Source organism: Schistocerca gregaria, chromosome 2 (assembly GCF_023897955.1).
Source record: "Schistocerca gregaria isolate iqSchGreg1 chromosome 2, iqSchGreg1.2, whole genome shotgun sequence".
In the NCBI taxonomy this organism is placed as follows: domain Eukaryota; kingdom Metazoa; phylum Arthropoda; class Insecta; order Orthoptera; family Acrididae; genus Schistocerca; species Schistocerca gregaria.
In genome coordinates, this window is record NC_064921.1 from 441,894,125 (window position 1) to 441,913,841 (window position 19,717).

A 19,717-nucleotide genomic window follows, 5' to 3' on the forward strand; every position below is an offset into this window, starting at 1 on the left:
CGTGGGAAAGAATGCCCAGCACATTTCTCATGTGCATTAGACGACACTGCATGTCGATACAATGCTTATTCCTGCAGTAAATAAGTGGTCCGGTGATTTTGCCCCGATCGGATATCGACGTGGACGGATGCTGTCATTAAATGACTCGCGAGTGGGAGCTTGGTCGGCTGCACTGCAGCTGGGCATTAGACGTTAACACCGGCCCAGTACGATGTTTTGAAAGCGTTTTCGAATCGACAAATGTCTTCTTTCCGCAAGCGCTCGCCAAAGACACAGGTGTAGTTCCAGCAGACGAGGTGGCCGAGTGGTTAAGGCGTTGGACTGCTAATCCAATGTGCTCTGCACGCGTGGGTTCGAATCCCATCCTCGTCGAAGAATTTTACGTAAAGCACGCGTTTGCGGTCACTCCTTCCCCATGCGAAACGCCTCTCAGTAGTAACAACGAAGCGTGTACGAGGCCGATAGCGTGTGTATGAAATACGAGACAAAAATGCTTACCAGATGAAAGCGCACAACATTCCATAGCGTATGCCCTTCGAATTAAACATCATTTCGAGATGTATAAGCCAATCAAACTTCGGCTCCAGCGAAGAGTATGTCGGTATCTGCGAACGACGAGTTCTTATTTATATTTAAGTGCATACCTGTCGCAGTCATTTTAACGTATCGAGCCTATAATAATCCATCTGTAGCACAACTGTCGCCTCTCGACAGTTTGCTTTGCGTCAGGCCGCCATATACAGAAGCGATTTGGCAGGGCCTACTGGAGAGACTTGACTTTGCAGACATCCGTCGCTAAGGGCCGCCCAAACACCAAGCTCCATCGCAAACAGCAGGACAATCTTGGGCTAGGACGAACGTCAAAACCTTGCAAGTAATATCAGTGTAGCGTATCGAGCTGTACGTTTCGTTGCAGTAAGTCGTGGGAAAGAATGCCCAGCACATTTCTCATGTGCATTAGACGACACTGCATGTCGATACAATGCTTATTCCTGCAGTAAATAAGTGGTCCGGTGATTTTGCCCCGATCGGATATCGACGTGGACGGATGCTGTCATTAAATGACTCGCGAGTGGGAGCTTGGTCGGCTGCACTGCAGCTGGGCATTAGACGTTAACACCGGCCCAGTACGATGTTTTGAAAGCGTTTTCGAATCGACAAATGTCTTCTTTCCGCAAGCAATCGCCAAAGACACAGCTGTAGTTCCAGCAGACGAGGTGGGCGAGTGGTTAAGGCGTTGGACTGCTAATCCAATGTGCTCTGCACGCGTGGGTTCGAATCCCATCCTCGTCGAAGAATTTTACGTAAAGCACGCGTTTGCGGTCACTCCTTCCCCATGCGAAACGCCTCTCAGTAGTAACAACGAAGCGTGTACGAGGCCGATAGCGTGTGTATGAAATACGAGACAAAAATGCTTACCAGATGAAAGCGCACAACATTCCATAGCGTATGCCCTTCGAATTAAACATCATTTCGAGATGTATAAGCCAATCAAACTTCGGCTCCAGCGAAGAGTATGTCGGTATCTGCGAACGACGAGTTCTTATTTATATTTAAGTGCATACCTGTCGCAGTCATTTTAACGTATCGAGCCTATAATAATCCATCTGTAGCACAACTGTCGCCTCTCGACAGTTTGCTTTGCGTCAGGCCGCCATATACAGAAGCGATTTGGCAGGGCCTACTGGAGAGACTTGACTTTGCAGACATCCGTCGCTAAGGGCCGTCCAAACACCAAGCTCCATCGCAAACAGCAGGACAATCTTGGGCTAGGACGAACGTCAAAACCTTGCAAGTAATATCAGTGTAGCGTATCGAGCTGTACGTTTCGTTGCAGTAAGTCGTGGGAAAGAATGCCCAGCACATTTCTCATGTGCATTAGACGACACTGCATGTCGATACAATGCTTATTCCTGCAGTAAATAAGTGGTCCGGTGATTTTGCCCCGATCGGATATCGACGTGGACGGATGCTGTCATTAAATGACTCGCGAGTGGGAGCTTGGTCGGCTGCACTGCAGCTGGGCATTAGACGTTAACACCGGCCCAGTACGATGTTTTGAAAGCGTTTTCGAATCGACAAATGTCTTCTTTCCGCAAGCGCTCGCCAAAGACACAGCTGTAGTTCCAGCAGACGAGGTGGCCGAGTGGTTAAGGCGTTGGACTGCTAATCCAATGTGCTCTGCACGCGTGGGTTCGAATCCCATCCTCGTCGAAGAATTTTACGTAAAGCACGCGTTTGCGGTCACTCCTTCCCCATGCGAAACGCCTCTCAGTAGTAACAACGAAGCGTGTACGAGGCCGATAGCGTGTGTATGAAATACGAGACAAAAATGCTTACCAGATGAAAGCGCACAACATTCCATAGCGTATGCCCTTCGAATTAAACATCATTTCGAGATGTATAAGCCAATCAAACTTCGGCTCCAGCGAAGAGTATGTCGGTATCTGCGAACGACGAGTTCTTATTTATATTTAAGTGCATACCTGTCGCAGTCATTTTAACGTATCGAGCCTATAATAATCCATCTGTAGCACAACTGTCGCCTCTCGACAGTTTGCTTTGCGTCAGGCCGCCATATACAGAAGCGATTTGGCAGGGCCTACTGGAGAGACTTGACTTTGCAGACATCCGTCGCTAAGGGCCGCCCAAACACCAAGCTCCATCGCAAACAGCAGGACAATCTTGGGCTAGGACGAACGTCAAAACCTTGCAAGTAATATCAGTGTAGCGTATCGAGCTGTACGTTTCGTTGCAGTAAGTCGTGGGAAAGAATGCCCAGCACATTTCTCATGTGCATTAGACGACACTGCATGTCGATACAATGCTTATTCCTGCAGTAAATAAGTGGTCCGGTGATTTTGCCCCGATCGGATATCGACGTGGACGGATGCTGTCATTAAATGACTCGCGAGTGGGAGCTTGGTCGGCTGCACTGCAGCTGGGCATTAGACGTTAACACCGGCCCAGTACGATGTTTTGAAAGCGTTTTCGAATCGACAAATGTCTTCTTTCCGCAAGCGCTCGCCAAAGACACAGCTGTAGTTCCAGCAGACGAGGTGGCCGAGTGGTTAAGGCGTTGGACTGCTAATCCAATGTGCTCTGCACGCGTGGGTTCGAATCCCATCCTCGTCGAAGAATTTTACGTAAAGCACGCGTTTGCGGTCACTCCTTCCCCATGCGAAACGCCTCTCAGTAGTAACAACGAAGCGTGTACGAGGCCGATAGCGTGTGTATGAAATACGAGACAAAAATGCTTACCAGATGAAAGCGCACAACATTCCATAGCGTATGCCCTTCGAATTAAACATCATTTCGAGATGTATAAGCCAATCAAACTTCGGCTCCAGCGAAGAGTATGTCGGTATCTGCGAACGACGAGTTCTTATTTATATTTAAGTGCATACCTGTCGCAGTCATTTTAACGTATCGAGCCTATAATAATCCATCTGTAGCACAACTGTCGCCTCTCGACAGTTTGCTTTGCGTCAGGCCGCCATATACAGAAGCGATTTGGCAGGGCCTACTGGAGAGACTTGACTTTGCAGACATCCGTCGCTAAGGGCCGCCCAAACACCAAGCTCCATCGCAAACAGCAGGACAATCTTGGGCTAGGACGAACGTCAAAACCTTGCAAGTAATATCAGTGTAGCGTATCGAGCTGTACGTTTCGTTGCAGTAAGTCGTGGGAAAGAATGCCCAGCACATTTCTCATGTGCATTAGACGACACTGCATGTCGATACAATGCTTATTCCTGCAGTAAATAAGTGGTCCGGTGATTTTGCCCCGATCGGATATCGACGTGGACGGATGCTGTCATTAAATGACTCGCGAGTGGGAGCTTGGTCGGCTGCACTGCAGCTGGGCATTAGACGTTAACACCGGCCCAGTACGATGTTTTGAAAGCGTTTTCGAATCGACAAATGTCTTCTTTCCGCAAGCGCTCGCCAAAGACACAGCTGTAGTTCCAGCAGACGAGGTGGCCGAGTGGTTAAGGCGTTGGACTGCTAATCCAATGTGCTCTGCACGCGTGGGTTCGAATCCCATCCTCGTCGAAGAATTTTACGTAAAGCACGCGTTTGCGGTCACTCCTTCCCCATGCGAAACGCCTCTCAGTAGTAACAACGAAGCGTGTACGAGGCCGATAGCGTGTGTATGAAATACGAGACAAAAATGCTTACCAGATGAAAGCGCACAACATTCCATAGCGTATGCCCTTCGAATTAAACATCATTTCGAGATGTATAAGCCAATCAAACTTCGGCTCCAGCGAAGAGTATGTCGGTATCTGCGAACGACGAGTTCTTATTTATATTTAAGTGCATACCTGTCGCAGTCATTTTAACGTATCGAGCCTATAATAATCCATCTGTAGCACAACTGTCGCCTCTCGACAGTTTGCTTTGCGTCAGGCCGCCATATACAGAAGCGATTTGGCAGGGCCTACTGGAGAGACTTGACTTTGCAGACATCCGTCGCTAAGGGCCGCCCAAACACCAAGCTCCATCGCAAACAGCAGGACAATCTTGGGCTAGGACGAACGTCAAAACCTTGCAAGTAATATCAGTGTAGCGTATCGAGCTGTACGTTTCGTTGCAGTAAGTCGTGGGAAAGAATGCCCAGCACATTTCTCATGTGCATTAGACGACACTGCATGTCGATACAATGCTTATTCCTGCAGTAAATAAGTGGTCCGGTGATTTTGCCCCGATCGGATTTCGACGTGGACGGATGCTGTCATTAAATGACTCGCGAGTGGGAGCTTGGTCGGCTGCACTGCAGCTGGGCATTAGACGTTAACACCGGCCCAGTACGATGTTTTGAAAGCGTTTTCGAATCGACAAATGTCTTCTTTCCGCAAGCGCTCGCCAAAGACACAGCTGTAGTTCCAGCAGACGAGGTGGCCGAGTGGTATCAGTTGCGAGTCAGCCGCCGAGCGGGACGGACGTGTGGCGGAGCTGGACGTCTGGCTGTAGTAAACACAGGCTGAGTCGCTGCGTTTGAGGTTAGTGGTGCTGCTAAGCCGCTATTCGTGTTGCACTTGTATTCATGAAGTTCTAGAATGAATAGGTCGAATTATTTGAGGAAAGACACAATCAAGTTTACTTTCGATCGAAATTTCGTTCGACCTAAAGCATTTGAAATTAAAGCATGGTTTATCGAAAAAGTATTGATTAACGGTGATGATGTTGTCGGAGTTTATCTCTCGTTTGTGACAAATGCTGTGTATCTGAAGATGAAAAGTCCAGAATTATGTAGTTCCATTGTGGATCGTTGCGGAGGTAGCGTGAAGTTTAATCATTCTGATGGGAATGTGAGTGACGTTGCTGTTAGTCATGCTGGGTACGGGATTCGTACGATCAGAGTGTTTGAGCTCCCTTTTGAAATTCCGCCCGAAGAACTTAATGTTGCCCTTCGGCCTTATGGCAGAATTATTTCCAATGTGGCAGAAAGGTGGTCTGAAGCTCATATGTTTCCTGTCTTGAACGGCGTACGGCAAATTAAGATTGAATTACAGAAGCATGTCCCCTCTTATCTTAATATTTGTGGGTATCGTGCTTTGATTATCTATGATGGGCAACCGCGGACTTGCGCTTTATGCAATTCCACGGAACATATTCGTGCAGAATGTTCACGGAGGCGTGTCCCGCAGTTACCGCGTGACGAGATGCAGAGTTCCGGCCCTGTTGTTGGTATGAAGTTGTCATACGCTGCCGCTGCTGACTTCCGCAGCCGAGGCGAGTCGGTGCCGCCTGTGCGCGGGGAGCCTGCTGCCTCGCGGGCGGTTGTCGATGATACTCCGGCTTCCAGCTCTAGATTTGCGGATGGTCTGCCGATCAGCTCCGCGCCCCTCGAATCTATGCCGACGCCAACTTTTTCCAACTCTCCCACTGTGGTTGCTCGTTCTTCCGCGGACTCGGCCGAAGATCCCCAAATACCCGCAACGGAGGTTTCCTTGCGTCGTCAGGATTCCCACCAACGTGAGGATATTGCCACTAGCTTCCGAGGAGTGGACGCTCCAGGCATCCACTCTGCGGGAACTATGAACGAAGATAGCAATCTGGACATTGGTTTCACGTTGGCGCCCACAGAAGACACTTGCGTCAAGGAAACTACAACGAGCGATAGTGTAGAATTGGAGACTGGGTTGCTACCAGTGGGAGCCATGGAAAAAGATGCGCCTCCTTCTGCCGTTGTGGAATGCGATACGCGGACTTTTGTCCGAAAAAAGGAACAGGCGACGTCAGACGTATCATCCGGTACTTCTCCTGACAGGTCGCAAACTTCATCTCCTGCTAGATCGCCGAAGAGATCTTCGAAGAAAGGCAAGAAGAGGAGATTGGCACACAAAGCAGCAGAGAGTTTAGCTCCTGCATTGCGGGAAAAGTTAAAACATTTAAGGGATAATGAACGACTACGAGAACAATGCCCAGTAGCACGAGTTAACGAGTGTACTGAAGCGGAGATGAGTCGTGCCGATGCAGATGATCTTCAACAACAACCTCGCGCACCGCTTGGCGTCGCAGGTTTGCAGACCGGCACTACTATGGATTTAGACCGAACTGTCTCAGGAAAAGGACTTGATTGGGCCGATGCCCAAGAAGATCGCACCGACCACGGAATGGAGATGGACCTGACACATGCTAGTGGCATTTAATTTTTTTTTTTTTTAATGTCTATTTTTCTTTCTGACAGACAGAATGGAATGGTACAGACGTGACTCTGCATGGGGTATACTTCATTAGCCAATTTCTTTTACCTGCACCTATGCCAACGGAACTGACATATAATGTGACCACGATCAATATAAATCGGATTCGCAGTGAAACGAAAGTCGCTTCTTTAAAAGATTTCCTTTACCAGTCGGATACTGATATAGCCCTCCTACAGGAATTTAATGTCCACAACTTTTATGTCCCAGGTTTTCAAGAGATTTTAAATATTGCACCGGAAGCCACATGTGGGACTGCGATCCTTGTCAAAGATGGTATTGATGTGAAGGATATCTGTCTGTTAGAAAATGGGAGGGGCATCAGTTGTAAAATTTTTACTACTACTGTTTTAAATGTATATGTCCCCTCTGGTAACAACGCTAGAGATGATAGGGCTAATTTTTTTAAGAACGATATGGTCTATTTACTTAAGGGGAATCCGGCGGAAGCTTTAATCGGTGGTGACTTTAATTGTGTACTTCACAAAAAGGATCAGCGACCTAATTTTAACTTCTCCAGGGAACTGGCGGCTTTGGTGACAAACATGAAGTGGACAGACGTGTGGGAAAGCAAATACCCCACGTTAGTCAAATTTACGTACATCAGTAGTCGCTCGCAAAGCAGAATAGACAGAATATACGTCACAGCAAACCTGGAAAATAAAATCAGTAGTATCGAAGTAATTCCCACTACCTTTTCGGACCATCTCGCAGTGAAATGCAGCATTCGGTTTCAGAAGCAAGGAACGTATTGGGGTCGCCCCTTATGGAAGCTGAATACCCATATGTTGTTCGAGGGTGCCCTATCAAGAACAGTAGCGGAGGTATGGCAGGCTGCTCTACGTATGCGCCATAAATACAGCTCTCGCCTTGCGTGGTGGACCTCATGTGCTAAAAAGAAATTGAGATCATCCCTAATAGCTTACGGGAGGGAGCGAGCGATGTGGTCTCGCAATACCGTTGAATTTTACTATACATGCTTAAGGGAACTATCAGCTCAGCAGATGACTGATGAGGTTTTCATTGAAATAAAGAAGATCAAGGCTCACCTCATAAGTCTCAAGCGACAACAGCTGGAGGGTTTAAAAATTAAATCTCGTGTCCCGACAACGGTGGAGGACGAAAACGCATCGCTGTACCACTTACTCGAACATGAAAGAAATAGAAGACGAGCGTTTATTGCTTGTCTTAGAGTGGGCGATAACCGGGTGCTGACGGAACACTCTGACATTTTAAATGCAGTTTATGGATTTTATCGTACGTTATATACTGATACCCGGTATAATCTAGACTGTGCGAACGATTTGCTACGAACTACAGGTATCGACAACGTTATCAATGACGAGGACAATGTGTCCCTTACCACTGCGATCACATGTGAGGAGGTGTTTGATATACTTAAATATTTGCCTACCCGTAAGTCCCCAGGGCCTGATGGCTTGCCTGTAGAGTTTTATTGTAAATTTTGGCCTCTCATCGGTAATCAATTCACAGAAGTGATAAATGAAGTGTTGCAAGGTGTTACTGTTCCACGCGAGTTCAAAGAAAGCGTAACTGTGCTAATACCAAAGGGAAGGAACGCGACAGTTAAAGATCTCAATCAATTGAGACCAATATGTTTGATGAACTCGGATTATAAAATAATTGCACGTGTACTGAAGGAAAGACTGAGACCTCTAATGGAGAAGATCATAGGTGACCACCAAACCTGTCTCTCGGGGCGGAATATTTTTAAAACTGTTTGTGAATATAGGGATGTCTCTGCAATTTTTGCAACGTCATCCTCACCAGGAGGCCTTGCCTTTATCGACTTCTCAAAGGCTTTTGACAGGGTCAACCACTTATTTTTGTTCAGAACGTTGACCTATGTGGGTTTTAGTCAACATTTTGTGCAAGTTTTAATTAACATTGTTGAAGGCATCCAAACACAAGTGTCTGTAAATGGGCATTTCACTCCACCCATTGAAATTCGCAACGGCGTCCCGCAGGGAAGTCCTTTGTCAATGCTCCTGTATGTTGTTGCACTGGAGCCTTTACTAAGGAGACTCGATGTCGATCTTGAGGGCATCACGATATCTGGCGTTAACAACGTCACCAATGCATATGCTGATGACGTTGGAGTGGTTATTCGTAGTAACGAAGATTTAGAGAAATTAACTACGAATATTCAGATCTTTTGTGAAGCTACAGGCGCTAGGGTTAACGAGGTGAAGAGTTCGTTTTTAAATCTTAAAGGTCTTCAAGATGTCCGTTTGGAATGGGCACGCTCCGTCGATCGTCACACCGCTCTGGGTGTCACCTTTTACCGATGTCCGCTTCAGACCATGACCTACAATTGGAAGAAAGTACTGGATACAATCAGAGGAGCCAAATACTCAATCAGACCAGACATCTGAACATTAAACAACGAATCAGAATAATTAATTGGTCCATTTTATCAAAAGCTATATATATATAGGTCAAATATTGCCAGTTTCGAAACCCATTGCCAAACGTATAATGAGTATCATTTGCCGATTTATATGGACAGGGAATATTTTTAGAGTAGCAGTCGGTACAGTTACGTTACCTTCCGCTGAAGGTGGCCTAGGTTTAACAGATATATGGCGGAAGACTACGGCGTTATATATAAAGAGGACCCTACAAATTATAGAAAAACATCCACATAGTATTACAGCCAGGCTGTATCGACTCCTACAGCCAGAAAATTTACGTCCACCCATAAATATAGGCGGAATTAATTATAAATTGAAATATATTCGCCAGTTCTTTTTAGAGATTAGCTACATGGACAGTATTGTCACGAATCCACAATCAAGGAATTGCAGGAAATTAATGGAACTCTTAACAACGAAAGAACATGTCAACAAAATGGAGTGCAGATATCCCGACAAAGACTGGAAAAGAATTTGGAAAAATATTAGTAATCGTGAACTGTCTTCCGACATTCAGGCAACCTGGTACCGAGTTGTTAATAACGTAGTTTCCACTAACGAAAAGTTGCACTCCATTGGTCTTAGTGACACGATTGTATGCACCCGATGTGACGCAGTTGACACATTGATCCACCGCTTTCTCTGTGGCGGATACGCCGAAATATGGAGGGGACTCCAACGGCGGGTAGCCTTTATAACCAGAACTGTTAGTACTGAGATCAATGTTGAAAAATTACTCTTCCCCGATGGTGTTTTCTTCCCTGTCCAGAAAACCAATGCTGTGTTGTGGTTGTTTGGCAATTATGTACATTACGTTATATCTGAACACGGCAATGACCGTGTTTTAGAATACGAATTATACGAACGAGCAAAATATTATCAGATATGTACGCGCAGGGACCACAAAAAAACTTTTGGTAACATGTTACACATTCTGTTTCAGAGACAAGGGATTGGATAAACATCTTAATAGCCCTCGTCTACGAAAAATGTAGTCACAGGCCAAAGTAGGGGATCGCTGTTGAGGGTGAAGTACGGTGGGGACTTCGTGTGCCCCAGGGCCGCTACGGTAGCCGTGAAGGCCTCGGACAGAACCCCGAAACGGCACTGCGGCTTCACACTTACTGCTGGATGAACCCCATATCTCCAGCAACTACTTTCATCTATGATGATTTTCCAGGATCTCGGTAATATCGGAAGGTGATTTCGTTGCACACAATGCAGTGGAAGCTTCTTGCACGTGTTCCTCAGTTACAATCTTTCTATTTTTGTTTAATTTTTTTCAGTATGAAGCAAGAGTGACAATTTATTAATTCCCAAGAAGCCTTAATTTTTCAATTTTCAGTTCTACGGAGGAGAAGCCTCACATGGCGAAGAAGCCAAACATCATTTCATTTCCCTAACTGTCACAGTAAATTTGAAAAAAAAAAATCAGTCGATATAGCATAGAAGCTCGCCGAAGAAGGCATAAAAGGAGAGCGAATGGATGGGCTGTGTGGGGAGAAGGGAGGCCCAAACAAAAAAAAAAAAAAAAAAAAAAAAGTGGTTAAGGCGTTGGACTGCTAATCCAATGTGCTCTGCACGCGTGGGTTCGAATCCCATCCTCGTCGAAGAATTTTACGTAAAGCACGCGTTTGCGGTCACTCCTTCCCCATGCGAAACGCCTCTCAGTAGTAACAACGAAGCGTGTACGAGGCCGATAGCGTGTGTATGAAATACGAGACAAAAATGCTTACCAGATGAAAGCGCACAACATTCCATAGCGTATGCCCTTCGAATTAAACATCATTTCGAGATGTATAAGCCAATCAAACTTCGGCTCCAGCGAAGAGTATGTCGGTATCTGCGAACGACGAGTTCTTATTTATATTTAAGTGCATACCTGTCGCAGTCATTTTAACGTATCGAGCCTATAATAATCCATCTGTAGCACAACTGTCGCCTCTCGACAGTTTGCTTTGCGTCAGGCCGCCATATACAGAAGCGATTTGGCAGGGCCTACTGGAGAGACTTGACTTTGCAGACATCCGTCGCTAAGGGCCGCCCAAACACCAAGCTCCATCGCAAACAGCAGGACAATCTTGGGCTAGGACGAACGTCAAAACCTTGCAAGTAATATCAGTGTAGCGTATCGAGCTGTACGTTTCGTTGCAGTAAGTCGTGGGAAAGAATGTCCAGCACATTTCTCATGTGCATTAGACGACACTGCATGTCGATACAATGCTTATTCCTGCAGTAAATAAGTGGTCCGGTGATTTTGCCCCGATCGGATATCGACGTGGACGGATGCTGTCATTAAATGACTCGCGAGTGGGAGCTTGGTCGGCTGCACTGCAGCTGGGCATTAGACGTTAACACCGGCCCAGTACGATGTTTTGAAAGCGTTTTCGAATCGACAAATGTCTTCTTTCCGCAAGCGCTCGCCAAAGACACAGCTGTAGTTCCAGCAGACGAGGTGGCCGAGTGGTTAAGGCGTTGGACTGCTAATCCAATGTGCTCTGCACGCGTGGGTTCGAATCCCATCCTCGTCGAAGAATTTTACGTAAAGCACGCGTTTGCGGTCACTCCTTCCCCATGCGAAACGCCTCTCAGTAGTAACAACGAAGCGTGTACGAGGCCGATAGCGTGTGTATGAAATACGAGACAAAAATGCTTACCAGATGAAAGCGCACAACATTCCATAGCGTATGCCCTTCGAATTAAACATCATTTCGAGATGTATAAGCCAATCAAACTTCGGCTCCAGCGAAGAGTATGTCGGTATCTGCGAACGACGAGTTCTTATTTATATTTAAGTGCATACCTGTCGCAGTCATTTTAACGTATCGAGCCTATAATAATCCATCTGTAGCACAACTGTCGCCTCTCGACAGTTTGCTTTGCGTCAGGCCGCCATATACAGAAGCGATTTGGCAGGGCCTACTGGAGAGACTTGACTTTGCAGACATCCGTCGCTAAGGGCCGCCCAAACACCAAGCTCCATCGCAAACAGCAGGACAATCTTGGGCTAGGACGAACGTCAAAACCTTGCAAGTAATATCAGTGTAGCGTATCGAGCTGTACGTTTCGTTGCAGTAAGTCGTGGGAAAGAATGCCCAGCACATTTCTCATGTGCATTAGACGACACTGCATGTCGATACAATGCTTATTCCTGCAGTAAATAAGTGGTCCGGTGATTTTGCCCCGATCGGATATCGACGTGGACGGATGCTGTCATTAAATGACTCGCGAGTGGGAGCTTGGTCGGCTGCACTGCAGCTGGGCATTAGACGTTAACACCGGCCCAGTACGATGTTTTGAAAGCGTTTTCGAATCGACAAATGTCTTCTTTCCGCAAGCGCTCGCCAAAGACACAGCTGTAGTTCCAGCAGACGAGGTGGCCGAGTGGTTAAGGCGTTGGACTGCTAATCCAATGTGCTCTGCACGCGTGGGTTCGAATCCCATCCTCGTCGAAGAATTTTACGTAAAGCACGCGTTTGCGGTCACTCCTTCCCCATGCGAAACGCCTCTCAGTAGTAACAACGAAGCGTGTACGAGGCCGATAGCGTGTGTATGAAATACGAGACAAAAATGCTTACCAGATGAAAGCGCACAACATTCCATAGCGTATGCCCTTCGAATTAAACATCATTTCGAGATGTATAAGCCAATCAAACTTCGGCTCCAGCGAAGAGTATGTCGGTATCTGCGAACGACGAGTTCTTATTTATATTTAAGTGCATACCTGTCGCAGTCATTTTAACGTATCGAGCCTATAATAATCCATCTGTAGCACAACTGTCGCCTCTCGACAGTTTGCTTTGCGTCAGGCCGCCATATACAGAAGCGATTTGGCAGGGCCTACTGGAGAGACTTGACTTTGCAGACATCCGTCGCTAAGGGCCGCCCAAACACCAAGCTCCATCGCAAACAGCAGGACAATCTTGGGCTAGGACGAACGTCAAAACCTTGCAAGTAATATCAGTGTAGCGTATCGAGCTGTACGTTTCGTTGCAGTAAGTCGTGGGAAAGAATGCCCAGCACATTTCTCATGTGCATTAGACGACACTGCATGTCGATACAATGCTTATTCCTGCAGTAAATAAGTGGTCCGGTGATTTTGCCCCGATCGGATATCGACGTGGACGGATGCTGTCATTAAATGACTCGCGAGTGGGAGCTTGGTCGGCTGCACTGCAGCTGGGCATTAGACGTTAACACCGGCCCAGTACGATGTTTTGAAAGCGTTTTCGAATCGACAAATGTCTTCTTTCCGCAAGCGCTCGCCAAAGACACAGCTGTAGTTCCAGCAGACGAGGTGGCCGAGTGGTTAAGGCGTTGGACTGCTAATCCAATGTGCTCTGCACGCGTGGGTTCGAATCCCATCCTCGTCGAAGAATTTTACGTAAAGCACGCGTTTGCGGTCACTCCTTCCCCATGCGAAACGCCTCTCAGTAGTAACAACGAAGCGTGTACGAGGCCGATAGCGTGTGTATGAAATACGAGACAAAAATGCTTACCAGATGAAAGCGCACAACATTCCATAGCGTATGCCCTTCGAATTAAACATCATTTCGAGATGTATAAGCCAATCAAACTTCGGCTCCAGCGAAGAGTATGTCGGTATCTGCGAACGACGAGTTCTTATTTATATTTAAGTGCATACCTGTCGCAGTCATTTTAACGTATCGAGCCTATAATAATCCATCTGTAGCACAACTGTCGCCTCTCGACAGTTTGCTTTGCGTCAGGCCGCCATATACAGAAGCGATTTGGCAGGGCCTACTGGAGAGACTTGACTTTGCAGACATCCGTCGCTAAGGGCCGCCCAAACACCAAGCTCCATCGCAAACAGCAGGACAATCTTGGGCTAGGACGAACGTCAAAACCTTGCAAGTAATATCAGTGTGGCGTATCGAGCTGTACGTTTCGTTGCAGTAAGTCGTGGGAAAGAATGCCCAGCACATTTCTCATGTGCATTAGACGACACTGCATGTCGATACAATGCTTATTCCTGCAGTAAATAAGTGGTCCGGTGATTTTGCCCCGATCGGATATCGACGTGGACGGATGCTGTCATTAAATGACTCGCGAGTGGGAGCTTGGTCGGCTGCACTGCAGCTGGGCATTAGACGTTAACACCGGCCCAGTACGATGTTTTGAAAGCGTTTTCGAATCGACAAATGTCTTCTTTCCGCAAGCGCTCGCCAAAGACACAGCTGTAGTTCCAGCAGACGAGGTGGCCGAGTGGTTAAGGCGTTGGACTGCTAATCCAATGTGCTCTGCACGCGTGGGTTCGAATCCCATCCTCGTCGAAGAATTTTACGTAAAGCACGCGTTTGCGGTCACTCCTTCCCCATGCGAAACGCCTCTCAGTAGTAACAACGAAGCGTGTACGAGGCCGATAGCGTGTGTATGAAATACGAGACAAAAATGCTTACCAGATGAAAGCGCACAACATTCCATAGCGTATGCCCTTCGAATTAAACATCATTTCGAGATGTATAAGCCAATCAAACTTCGGCTCCAGCGAAGAGTATGTCGGTATGTGCGAACGACGAGTTCTTATTTATATTTAAGTGCATACCTGTCGCAGTCATTTTAACGTATCGAGCCTATAATAATCCATCTGTAGCACAACTGTCGCCTCTCGACAGTTTGCTTTGCGTCAGGCCGCCATATACAGAAGCGATTTGGCAGGGCCTACTGGAGAGACTTGACTTTGCAGACATCCGTCGCTAAGGGCCGCCCAAACACCAAGCTCCATCGCAAACAGCAGGACAATCTTGGGCTAGGACGAACGTCAAAACCTTGCAAGTAATATCAGTGTAGCGTATCGAGCTGTACGTTTCGTTGCAGTAAGTCGTGGGAAAGAATGCCCAGCACATTTCTCATGTGCATTAGACGACACTGCATGTCGATACAATGCTTATTCCTGCAGTAAATAAGTGGTCCGGTGATTTTGCCCCGATCGGATATCGACGTGGACGGATGCTGTCATTAAATGACTCGCGAGTGGGAGCTTGGTCGGCTGCACTGCAGCTGGGCATTAGACGTTAACACCGGCCCAGTACGATGTTTTGAAAGCGTTTTCGAATCGACAAATGTCTTCTTTCCGCAAGCGCTCGCCAAAGTTCCAGCAGACGAGGTGGCCGAGTGGTTAAGGCGTTGGACTGCTAATCCAATGTGCTCTGCACGCGTGGGTTCGAATCCCATCCTCGTCGAAGAATTTTACGTAAAGCACGCGTTTGCGGTCACTCCTTCCCCATGCGAAACGCCTCTCAGTAGTAACAACGAAGCGTGTACGAGGCCGATAGCGTGTGTATGAAATACGAGACAAAAATGCTTACCAGATGAAAGCGCACAACATTCCATAGCGTATGCCCTTCGAATTAAACATCATTTCGAGATGTATAAGCCAATCAAACTTCGGCTCCAGCGAAGAGTATGTCGGTATCTGCGAACGACGAGTTCTTATTTATATTTAAGTGCATACCTGTCGCAGTCATTTTAACGTATCGAGCCTATAATAATCCATCTGTAGCACAACTGTCGCCTCTCGACAGTTTGCTTTGCGTCAGGCCGCCATATACAGAAGCGATTTGGCAGGGCCTACTGGAGAGACTTGACTTTGCAGACATCCGTCGCTAAGGGCCGCCCAAACACCAAGCTCCATCGCAAACAGCAGGACAATCTTGGGCTAGGACGAACGTCAAAACCTTGCAAGTAATATCAGTGTAGCGTATCGAGCTGTACGTTTCGTTGCAGTAAGTCGTGGGAAAGAATGCCCAGCACATTTCTCATGTGCATTAGACGACACTGCATGTCGATACAATGCTTATTCCTGCAGTAAATAAGTGGTCCGGTGATTTTGCCCCGATCGGATATCGACGTGGACGGATGCTGTCATTAAATGACTCGCGAGTGGGAGCTTGGTCGGCTGCACTGCAGCTGGGCATTAGACGTTAACACCGGCCCAGTACGATGTTTTGAAAGCGTTTTCGAATCGACAAATGTCTTCTTTCCGCAAGCGCTCGCCAAAGACACAGCTGTAGTTCCAGCAGACGAGGTGGCCGAGTGGTTAAGGCGTTGGACTGCTAATCCAATGTGCTCTGCACGCGTGGGTTTGAATCCCATCCTCGTCGAAGAATTTTACGTAAAGCACGCGTTTGCGGTCACTCCTTCCCCATGCGAAACGCCTCTCAGTAGTAACAACGAAGCGTGTACGAGGCCGATAGCGTGTGTATGAAATACGAGACAAAAATGCTTACCAGATGAAAGCGCACAACATTCCATAGCGTATGCCCTTCGAATTAAACATCATTTCGAGATGTATAAGCCAATCAAACTTCGGCTCCAGCGAAGAGTATGTCGGTATCTGCGAACGACGAGTTCTTATTTATATTTAAGTGCATACCTGTCGCAGTCATTTTAACGTATCGAGCCTATAATAATCCATCTGTAGCACAACTGTCGCCTCTCGACAGTTTGCTTTGCGTCAGGCCGCCATATACAGAAGCGATTTGGCAGGGCCTACTGGAGAGACTTGACTTTGCAGACATCCGTCGCTAAGGGCCGCCCAAACACCAAGCTCCATCGCAAACAGCAGGACAATCTTGGGCTAGGACGAACGTCAAAACCTTGCAAGTAATATCAGTGTAGCGTATCGAGCTGTACGTTTCGTTGCAGTAAGTCGTGGGAAAGAATGCCCAGCACATTTCTCATGTGCATTAGACGACACTGCATGTCGATACAATGCTTATTCCTGCAGTAAATAAGTGGTCCGGTGATTTTGCCCCGATCGGATATCGACGTGGACGGATGCTGTCATTAAATGACTCGCGAGTGGGAGCTTGGTCGGCTGCACTGCAGCTGGGCATTAGACGTTAACACCGGCCCAGTACGATGTTTTGAAAGCGTTTTCGAATCGACAAATGTCTTCTTTCCGCAAGCGCTCGCCAAAGACACAGCTGTAGTTCCAGCAGACGAGGTGGCCGAGTGGTTAAGGCGTTGGACTGCTAATCCAATGTGCTCTGCACGCGTGGGTTCGAATCCCATCCTCGTCGAAGAATTTTACGTAAAGCACGCGTTTGCGGTCACTCCTTCCCCATGCGAAACGCCTCTCAGTAGTAACAACGAAGCGTGTACGAGGCCGATAGCGTGTGTATGAAATACGAGACAAAAATGCTTACCAGATGAAAGCGCACAACATTCCATAGCGTATGCCCTTCGAATTAAACATCATTTCGAGATGTATAAGCCAATCAAACTTCGGCTCCAGCGAAGAGTATGTCGGTATCTGCGAACGACGAGTTCTTATTTATATTGAAGTGCATACCTGTCGCAGTCATTTTAACGTATCGAGCCTATAATAATCCATCTGTAGCACAACTGTCGCCTCTCGACAGTTTGCTTTGCGTCAGGCCGCCATATACAGAAGCGATTTGGCAGGGCCTACTGGAGAGACTTGACTTTGCAGACATCCGTCGCTAAGGGCCGCCCAAACACCAAGCTCCATCGCAAACAGCAGGACAATCTTGGGCTAGGACGAACGTCAAAACCTTGCAAGTAATATCAGTGTGGCGTATCGAGCTGTACGTTTCGTTGCAGTAAGTCGTGGGAAAGAATGCCCAGCACATTTCTCATGTGCATTAGACGACACTGCATGTCGATACAATGCTTATTCCTGCAGTAAATAAGTGGTCCGGTGATTTTGCCCCGATCGGATATCGACGTGGACGGATGCTGTCATTAAATGACTCGCGAGTGGGAGCTTGGTCGGCTGCACTGCAGCTGGGCATTAGACGTTAACACCGGCCCAGTACGATGTTTTGAAAGCGTTTTCGAATCGACAAATGTCTTCTTTCCGCAAGCGCTCGCCAAAGACACAGCTGTAGTTCCAGCAGACGAGGTGGCCGAGTGGTTAAGGCGTTGGACTGCTAATCCAATGTGCTCTGCACGCGTGGGTTCGAATCCCATCCTCGTCGAAGAATTTTACGTAAAGCACGCGTTTGCGGTCACTCCTTCCCCATGCGAAACGCCTCTCAGTAGTAACAACGAAGCGTGTACGAGGCCGATAGCGTGTGTATGAAATACGAGACAAAAATGCTTACCAGATGAAAGCGCACAACATTCCATAGCGTATGCCCTTCGAATTAAACATCATTTCGAGATGTATAAGCCAATCAAACTTCGGCTCCAGCGAAGAGTATGTCGGTATCTGCGAACGACGAGTTCTTATTTATATTTAAGTGCATACCTGTCGCAGTCATTTTAACGTATCGAGCCTATAATAATCCATCTGTAGCACAACTGTCGCCTCTCGACAGTTTGCTTTGCGTCAGGCCGCCATATACAGAAGCGATTTGGCAGGGCCTACTGGAGAGACTTGACTTTGCAGACATCCGTCGCTAAGGGCCGCCCAAACACCAAGCTCCATCGCAAACAGCAGGACAATCTTGGGCTAGGACGAACGTCAAAACCTTGCAAGTAATATCAGTGTAGCGTATCGAGCTGTACGTTTCGTTGCAGTAAGTCGTGGGAAAGAATGCCCAGCACGTTTCTCATGTGCATTAGACGACACTGCATGTCGATACAATGCTTATTCCTGCAGTAAATAAGTGGTCCGGTGATTTTGCCCCGATCGGATATCGACGTGGACGGATGCTGTCATTAAATGACTCGCGAGTGGGAGCTTGGTCGGCTGCACTGCAGCTGGGCATTAGACGTTAACACCGGCCCAGTACGATGTTTTGAAAGCGTTTTCGAATCGACAAATGTCTTCTTTCCGCAAGCGCTCGCCAAAGACACAGCTGTAGTTCCAGCAGACGAGGTGGCCGAGTGGTTAAGGCGTTGGACTGCTAATCCAATGTGCTCTGCACGCGTGGGTTCGAATCCCATCCTCGTCGAAGAATTTTACGTAAAGCACGCGTTTGCGGTCACTCCTTCCCCATGCGAAACGCCTCTCAGTAGTAACAACGAAGCGTGTACGAGGCCGATAGCGTGTGTATGAAATACGAGACAAAAATGCTTACCAGATGAAAGCGCACAACATTCCATAGCGTATGCCCTTCGAATTAAACATCATTTCGAGATGTATAAGCCAATCAAACTTCGGCTCCAGCGAAGAGTATGTCGGTATCTGCGAACGACGAGTTCTTATTTATATTTAAGTGCATACCTGTCGCAGTCATTTTAACGTATCGAGCCTATAATAATCCATCTGTAGCACAACTGTCGCCTCTCGACAGTTTGCTTTGCGTCAGGCCGCCATATACAGAAGCGATTTGGCAGGGCCTACTGGAGAGACTTGACTTTGCAGACATCCGTCGCTAAGGGCCGCCCAAACACCAAGCTCCATCGCAAACAGCAGGACAATCTTGGGCTAGGACGAACGTCAAAACCTTGCAAGTAATATCAGTGTAGCGTATCGAGCTGTACGTTTCGTTGCAGTAAGTCGTGGGAAAGAATGCCCAGCACATTTCTCATGTGCATTAGACGACACTGCATGTCGATACAATGCTTATTCCTGCAGTAAATAAGTGGTCCGGTGATTTTGCCCCGATCGGATATCGACGTGGACGGATGCTG

At 47.4% G+C, this 19,717-nt stretch overlaps 14 non-coding genes across 14 annotated transcripts; all 14 read left to right on the forward strand.

Moving 5' to 3' along the window:
• Positions 1-290: 290 nt before the first annotated feature.
• Positions 291-372, forward strand: Trnas-gcu (transfer RNA serine (anticodon GCU)). Its single transcript has one exon. It is a non-coding gene; the product is annotated as a tRNA-Ser (tRNA).
• An 839-nt stretch (positions 373-1,211) lies between these two features.
• Positions 1,212-1,293, forward strand: Trnas-gcu (transfer RNA serine (anticodon GCU)). The gene has a single exon. It is a non-coding gene; the product is annotated as a tRNA-Ser (tRNA).
• Positions 1,294-2,132: 839 nt separating this feature from the next.
• Trnas-gcu (transfer RNA serine (anticodon GCU)) lies at positions 2,133-2,214 on the forward strand. Its single transcript has one exon. It is a non-coding gene; the product is annotated as a tRNA-Ser (tRNA).
• An 839-nt stretch (positions 2,215-3,053) lies between these two features.
• On the forward strand, positions 3,054-3,135 carry Trnas-gcu (transfer RNA serine (anticodon GCU)). The gene has a single exon. It is a non-coding gene; the product is annotated as a tRNA-Ser (tRNA).
• Positions 3,136-3,974: 839 nt separating this feature from the next.
• Trnas-gcu (transfer RNA serine (anticodon GCU)) lies at positions 3,975-4,056 on the forward strand. Its single transcript has one exon. It is a non-coding gene; the product is annotated as a tRNA-Ser (tRNA).
• Positions 4,057-11,597: 7,541 nt separating this feature from the next.
• Trnas-gcu (transfer RNA serine (anticodon GCU)) lies at positions 11,598-11,679 on the forward strand. Its single transcript has one exon. It is a non-coding gene; the product is annotated as a tRNA-Ser (tRNA).
• Positions 11,680-12,518: 839 nt separating this feature from the next.
• On the forward strand, positions 12,519-12,600 carry Trnas-gcu (transfer RNA serine (anticodon GCU)). Its single transcript has one exon. It is a non-coding gene; the product is annotated as a tRNA-Ser (tRNA).
• An 839-nt stretch (positions 12,601-13,439) lies between these two features.
• Positions 13,440-13,521, forward strand: Trnas-gcu (transfer RNA serine (anticodon GCU)). The gene has a single exon. It is a non-coding gene; the product is annotated as a tRNA-Ser (tRNA).
• An 839-nt stretch (positions 13,522-14,360) lies between these two features.
• Positions 14,361-14,442, forward strand: Trnas-gcu (transfer RNA serine (anticodon GCU)). Its single transcript has one exon. It is a non-coding gene; the product is annotated as a tRNA-Ser (tRNA).
• An 827-nt stretch (positions 14,443-15,269) lies between these two features.
• Positions 15,270-15,351, forward strand: Trnas-gcu (transfer RNA serine (anticodon GCU)). The gene has a single exon. It is a non-coding gene; the product is annotated as a tRNA-Ser (tRNA).
• Positions 15,352-16,190: 839 nt separating this feature from the next.
• Positions 16,191-16,272, forward strand: Trnas-gcu (transfer RNA serine (anticodon GCU)). Its single transcript has one exon. It is a non-coding gene; the product is annotated as a tRNA-Ser (tRNA).
• An 839-nt stretch (positions 16,273-17,111) lies between these two features.
• Trnas-gcu (transfer RNA serine (anticodon GCU)) lies at positions 17,112-17,193 on the forward strand. Its single transcript has one exon. It is a non-coding gene; the product is annotated as a tRNA-Ser (tRNA).
• An 839-nt stretch (positions 17,194-18,032) lies between these two features.
• Positions 18,033-18,114, forward strand: Trnas-gcu (transfer RNA serine (anticodon GCU)). The gene has a single exon. It is a non-coding gene; the product is annotated as a tRNA-Ser (tRNA).
• An 839-nt stretch (positions 18,115-18,953) lies between these two features.
• Trnas-gcu (transfer RNA serine (anticodon GCU)) lies at positions 18,954-19,035 on the forward strand. Its single transcript has one exon. It is a non-coding gene; the product is annotated as a tRNA-Ser (tRNA).
• Positions 19,036-19,717: the final 682 nt, after the last annotated feature.